We start from the raw sequence: 6,920 nt of genomic DNA on the forward strand, positions 1-6,920 counted from the left end.
AGCATTAGAGGGACGCATTTTTTGCAGGCACAAGCGCCGACCGCCACTTTTTAAAAATTCATTGGCTTTGAGATATATTATTATGATTTTTTCCTCAGTGCCGAGTGAGCGTGACTCATTCGGCTCTTCGGCTTCCCAAACGGAAGAGCGGCGCAGAGTCGGAACAATAAAAGACCAACAAATCAAAACCAGCCCAGACGCTCAATAGATCAAGCCATCAAAGGAAGAGAATCAAATCGGCGTATATTGGAAGCCAGTATTAAAAATAATGGAAACAAGCCACAAACAAAACAGAAAGGCAAGGTCTAAGCATATTGGGAAGAGGCCGTAAAGCACAGCCTTGATTTAGAAGCAGGAGATGCCCCAAACGTTGCATCTTGCAAATTGGGGGGCATAATGCAAAAGCCTCTCCCCAAAAAACGTAACAGTGGGGCCAAAATAGGGTCCTATTTGCATGACAAAATCTCTTGCAAGGCCGGCAGCCAGGAGATGGGGAGAGGCAGAGGAATGTGTGTGAGGACGCAGTGTAACAACTACTTTGGGAAAGTGGGGAGAGAGATGTTGAAACTCCTTTAACAGCTCTTTCGGCTCTTTGCAAAGCAAAACTGGGCAGACCTCCAAGCCTCTCCGGCCACAAATGGGAACGGAGGAGCGCTTCCCTGCAAGCAGGTGGTTTTTGCCCAGCTTTGGGCCGAGAAGAGCCCTCAAAATACATTTATTATTATTATTATTATTATTATTATTATTATTATTATTATTATGTTGTTATTGTTGTTGTTGTTGTTGTTGTTGTTTATATCTTCTCGTTGACACTGAATGTTTGCCATATATCCTGGAAACCGCCCTGAGTCACTTCGGGGAGATAAATTTTTATTATATACTCACTGTACCCGCCTTGCATTGCTGTGGCCAACATTCCCTCCCTCTTTCTCTCCTTCCTTCCTTCCTTCCTTCCTTCCTTCCTTCCTTCCTTCCTTCCTTCCTTCCTTCCTTCCTTCCCTCCCTCCCTCCCTCCCTCCCTCCCTCTTTCCTTCCTTTCCTCTATTTCTTTCCCTTCTACTTTCCCTTCTTCTTTCTTCTTCCTCTATCTGTTTCTTTCCTCCCTTCCTTTGCTCTTTGGTTCCATCCTTCCTTGTCTCTTTCCTTCCTTCCCTCTTTCTCTCCTTCTTTCCTTCCTTCCTTCCTTCCCTCCTTCCCTCTTTCCTTCCTTCACTCTTTTTCTTTCCCTTCCTCCTTCTTCCTTCTCTACCTGTTTCTTTCCTCCCTTCCTTTGCTCTTTGGTTCCTCCATCCTTCCTTGTCTCTTTCCTTCCCTCCCTCTTTCTCTCCTTCTTTATCTCCTTCCTTCCTTCCCTCTTTTTCTTTCCCTTCTTCTTTCTTCCTTCTCTACCTGTTTCTTTCTTCCCTTCCTTTGCTCTTTGGTTCCATCCTTCCTTGTCTCTTTCCTTCCTTCCCTCCCTCTTTCCCTTCTCTCTTTCCTTCCCTCTTTCTTTCCTTCCTTCCTTCCTTCTTTCTTTCTCTCTATCGTTCCTTCTCTCCATCCTTCCCTCTTTTTCTTTCCCTTCTGCTTTCCCTTCTTCTTTCTTCCTTCTCTACCTGTTTCTCTCCTTCCTTCCTTTGCTCTTTGGTTCCATTCTTCCTTGTCTCCTTCCTTGTCTCCTTCCTTCCCTCCTTCCATCCCTCTTTCTCTTTTTCGTTCCTTCTCTCCTTCCTTCCCTCTTTTTCTTTCCCTTCTAATTTCCCTTCTTCTTTCTTCCTTCTCTACCCATTTCTTTCCTCCCTTCCTTTGCTCTTTGGTTCCATCCTTCCTTGTCTCCTTCCTTCCTTCCCTCCCTCCCTCCCTCCCTCTTTCTCTCTTTCGTTCCTTCTCTCCTTCCCTCTTTTTCTTTCCCTTCTGCTTTCCCTTCTTCTTTCTTCCTTCTCTACCCATTTCTTTCCTCCCTTCCTTTGCTCTTTGGTTCCATCCTTCCTTCCCTCCTTCCTTCCCTCCTTCCTTCCCTCCCTCCCTCTTTCTCTCTTTCGTTCCTTCTCTCCTTCCCTCTTTTTCTTTCTCTTCTGCTTTCCCTTCTTCTTTCTTCCTTCTCTACCTGTTTCTTTCCACCATTCCTTTGCTCTTTGGTTCCATCCTTCCTTCCCTCCCTCCCTCTTTCTCTCTTTCGTTCCTTCTCTCCTTCCTTCCCTCTTTAGATCAGGCATGGGCAAACTTGGGCCCTCCAGGCTGTTAGGAATTGTGGGAGTTGAAGTCCAAAACACCTGGAAGGCCCAAGTTTGCCCATGCCTGATCTAGATTCCGGTCCCTTCCTTGCAAGCCTGGAACCACTAAAGTTCCCCCAAAGTTGCTTGGGAACACTCAAATAATACTAACACTAATAATACTAATATTTATACTACTACTACATATAATATAATATAATATAATATAATATAATATAATATAACTTTATTTGTAGACCGCCCTATCTCCCCAAAGGGACTTGGGGTGGTTTCCAGCATATATGACAAACAATCAATGTCAACAAGAAGATATAAACAACAACAAAAACAACTATATATATATATATATATATATATATATATATATATAATAAAACTTTATCTCCCCGAAGGAACTCGGGGCGGTTTCCAGCATATATGACAAACATTCAGTGCCAGCAAGAAGACATATAAACAACAACAATATAATAATAGTAATAATAATAATAGTAATAATAATAATAAATATATAATAAAATAATATATAATAAAACTTTATATCACCGAAGGAACTCGGGGCAGTTTCCAACATATATGATGAACATTCAATGCCAGCGAGAAGACATATAAACAACAAACAACAACAACAACAACATAATAATAATAATAATAATAATAATAATAATAATAATAATAATAATATATAACAAAATAATATATAATGAAACTTTATGTCCCTGAAGCGACTTGGGGTGGTTTCCAGCATATATGACAAACATTCAATGCCAACGAGAAGACATACAACAATGTAGTAGTAATAATAATAATAATAATAATGATAATAATAATAAGAAGAAGAAGAAGAAGAAGAAGAAGAAGAAGAAGAAGAAGAAATATAATAATATATAATGAAACTTTATCTCTCCGAAGGGACTTGGGACAGTTTCCAGCATATATGGCAAACATTCATTGCCAATGAGAAGACATAAACAACAACAACAATATAATAATAACAATAATAATATATCATAATATATAATAAAATAATATATAATGAAACTTTATCTCCTCGAAGGGACTCGGGGTGGTTTCCAGCACACATGGAAAACATTCAATGCCAACGAGAAGGCATGAACAACAAGAACAATATTATAATAATAATAATAATAATAATAATAATAATAATATAAAACTTTATCTCCCTGAAGCGAGTCGGGGTAGGTTCCAGCATACATTCAATGCCAACAAGAAGGCATAAACAACAATATAATAATAATAATAATAATAATAATAATAATAATAAAAACTTTATCTCCCCGAAGGGACTCGGGGCAGTTTCCAACATATATGGCAAACACCCAATGCCAATGAGAAGACATATAAACAACCACAATAATAATAATAATAATAATAATAATAATAATAATAATAAAATACTTTATTTGGAGACCGCCCTATCTCCCCGAAGGGATTCAGGGCAGTTTCCAGCATTTATGGCAAGCAATGAGAAGACATAGAAACAACCACAATAATAATAATAATAATATAGGTAATAAAACTATCTCCCCAAAGGGACTCAGGGCAGTTTCCAGCATATATGGCAAATATCCAATGCCAGGGAGAAGACATAGAAACAACCACAATAATAATAATAATAATAATAATAATAATAATAATAATAATAATAATATAAAACTATAATAATATTAATAATACTAATAATAATAATAATAATAATAGATAATAATACTTTAACTCCCCAAAGAGACTCAGGGCAGTTTCCAGCAACTATGGCAAATATTCAATGCAAGTGAGAAGACATAGAAACAACCACAATAATAATAACAACAATAATAATATAATACAACTTTAATAATAATAATAATAATAATAGATAGATAGATAGTAAAACTTTATCTTCCCAAAGGGACTCAGAGCAGTTTCCAGCATATATGGCAAATATCCAGTGCCAGTGAGAAGACATAGAAACAACCACAATAATAATAATAATAATAATAATAATAATAATAATAATCTTTAATAATAATAATAATGATGATGATGATGATAATAGATAGATAATAAAACTTTATCTCCCCAAAGGGACTCAGGGCAGTTTCCAGCATCTATGGCAAATATCCAATGCCAGTGAGAAGACATAGAAACAACCACAATAATAATAACAACAATAATATAATAAAACTTTAATAATAATAATAATAATAATAATAATAATAGATAGATAGATAATAAAACTTTATCTCCCCAAAGGGACTCGGAGCAGTTTCCAGCATCTATGGCAAATATCCAGTGCCAGTGAGAAGACATAGAAACAACCACAATAATAATAATAATAATAATAATAATAATAATAATATAAAACTTTAATAATAATAATAGATAATAATACTTTATCTCCCCAAAGGGACTCAGAGCAGTTTCCAGCATCTATAGCAAACACCCAATGCCAGTGAGAAGACATAGAAACAACCACAATAATAATAATAATAATAATAATAATAATAATAATAATAATAATAATTTTCCAAGCCACTTTGGGGGAACTTTGGGGCGAGAGAGGGGAACTTTGTGGGATCCAGGCTTAGAAGGGAGAGAGAAGGGCTGAGAGTGGCGCAACAGGAAATAGGGAGATGTTGGGAAGGTACCTGGAAGAGGGAACTAGAACTCCCAAGGGTGGGTGGGATTTGACCATCCCCTCAACCCCAACCCTCCCATCAGGGTGAAGATGGAGCCCTTTGCCCATGTGGGAGAGCGCCCAGAGAAGGAGAGAATGGCAACCTGGAAGGATCAGGGATGCAGGAGAGAAGAGAGAGGGAGGGAAGAAGGGCAAGAGGATGGGAGAGGGTCTGGCTTACCCTCAGGGGCCCCTCCTGGGCACGGATACAGGGCGAGAGGGCGACCCAGAAGGCGAGTGAGGGCTCTTCCTGCTCCGGGCGTGGCGAGGGATGCCTGGCTTGGGCGACTTCTCCTCCTCCTCCTCCTTCTCTCTTCTCTTCCTCCTCCTCCTTCTCCTCCTTCCCAGTGATGTCAGCGGGCTTGGCGGCTTTTGTGCTGATGCGCGCGGCTTTTGGGCAGAAGCCTGGAGCCCAAAATGAAGGGAGGGAGGGAGGGAGGGGAGGCAGGCCCTGTGCACGCGGGGACGCGCGTTCACACGTGACGCGCCTTGGGAAAGCGTGCAGAGCGGGCCGAGCGGGGCTATGCAACGCCCCCTGTTGCCTCCTCGACTCTCATAGGGAATGCAAGTCTTTTGGCTCCACTATAGCTGCCTGGAGTCAATGCTAAAGAAACCTGGGAGTTGTAGTTTCCCAAGGTCTTTCACTTCCCCTGCCAAAGACTGCTGATGCCTTTCCTAACTACTGATGCAATGCATGTACATTGACCTCACTTGAACTGCCCAGGCTCATTGTTAAGGAATTCTGGGAGTTATAGTTTTCCAAGGTCTTTCTCTTCCCTCTGCCAAACTCTGCTGATGGATCTCCCCCAACTATTAGTGCATCACTATATCTTTTCATCTCACTTGAATCACCCTGGCTCAATGCTAACGAATCCTGGGAGTTATAGTTTCCCAAGGTCTTTTAGCGGGCAAAGCAGGGGTATGCAACACCCTCTTTGGCCTTCTCGACTCTCATAGAGAATGCATGTCCTGTGGCTCCACTATAACTGCCTTGAGTCAATGTTAAGGAAGCATGGGAATTGTAGTTTCCCAAGGTTTTTCACTTCCCTCTGCCCAACACTCACCCAACTATTAGTGCATCGCTGAATGTACTTTTTGACCCCATTTGAATAGCCCTGGCTCAATGTTAAGGAATCCTAGGAGTTATAGTTTTCCAAGGTCGTTCACTTCCCCTGCCAAAGACTGCTGATGCCTCTCCCAACTACTGATGTAACACTGTGCAATGAATGTACATCGACCTCATTTGAACTGCCCAGGCTCAATGTTAAGGAATTCTGCGAGTTATGGTTTTCCAAGGTCTTTCACTTCCCTCTGCCAAACACTGCTGATGGATCTCACCCAATTATTAGTGCATCACTCAGTGTACTTTTTGATCCCATTTGAATAGCCCAGGCTCAATGTTAAGGAATCCTGGGAGTTATAGTTCTCCAAGGTCTTTCACTTCCCCTGCCAAAGACTGCTGATGCCTCGCCCAGCTCCTGATGTTACACTGTGCAATGAATGTACATTGACCTCACTTGAACTGCCCAGGCTCAATGTTAAGGAATTCTGGGAGTTGTAGTTTCCTAAGGTCTTGCACTTCCCTCTGTCCAACATTGCTGGTGGCTCTCACCCAACTACTAGTTCATCGCTGTGGAATGAATGGACCTTTTCACCCCACTTGAACTACCCTGGCTCAGTGCTAAGCAATCCTAGGAGTTATAGTTTCTCAAGGTCTTTCACATCCTGTATCTCCATTGTGGAATGAATGCAGTTTGGCTTCACATTGGATCAGCTCAGGCTCAATGTTAAGGAGTCCTGAAAACGATAATTCCCAGGATTCCTTAACATTGAGCTTGGGCTGTTCCAAGTTGGGTCAATATACATTCATTCCACAGTGTTGCATCAGTATTTGGGTGAGTCAGCAGTGCATGGTAGAGGAAGTGAAAGACCCTGAAAAACTATAATTTTCCAAAGTCTTTCACTTCCTCTGACAAAGACTGCTGATGACTCACCCAATTACTGATGCAACACTGTGGAATGAATGTACATTG

At 40.8% G+C, this 6,920-nt stretch overlaps 1 protein-coding gene across 1 annotated transcript in view; it reads right to left on the reverse strand.

Annotated features, from left to right (window-relative positions):
• Nucleotides 1-5,322, reverse strand: part of PEA15 (proliferation and apoptosis adaptor protein 15) — a 76,837-nt gene extending 71,515 nt beyond the window's left edge. The window contains exon 1 of the mRNA XM_060758132.2: nucleotides 5,069-5,322. The gene's annotated coding sequence lies outside the window, so the exon portion shown is untranslated. The remainder of the gene's footprint in view (nucleotides 1-5,068) is intronic.
• Nucleotides 5,323-6,920: the final 1,598 nt, after the last annotated feature.

This window comes from Anolis sagrei, chromosome 12, assembly GCF_037176765.1.
Source record: "Anolis sagrei isolate rAnoSag1 chromosome 12, rAnoSag1.mat, whole genome shotgun sequence".
Lineage (NCBI taxonomy): Eukaryota > Metazoa > Chordata > Lepidosauria > Squamata > Dactyloidae > Anolis > Anolis sagrei.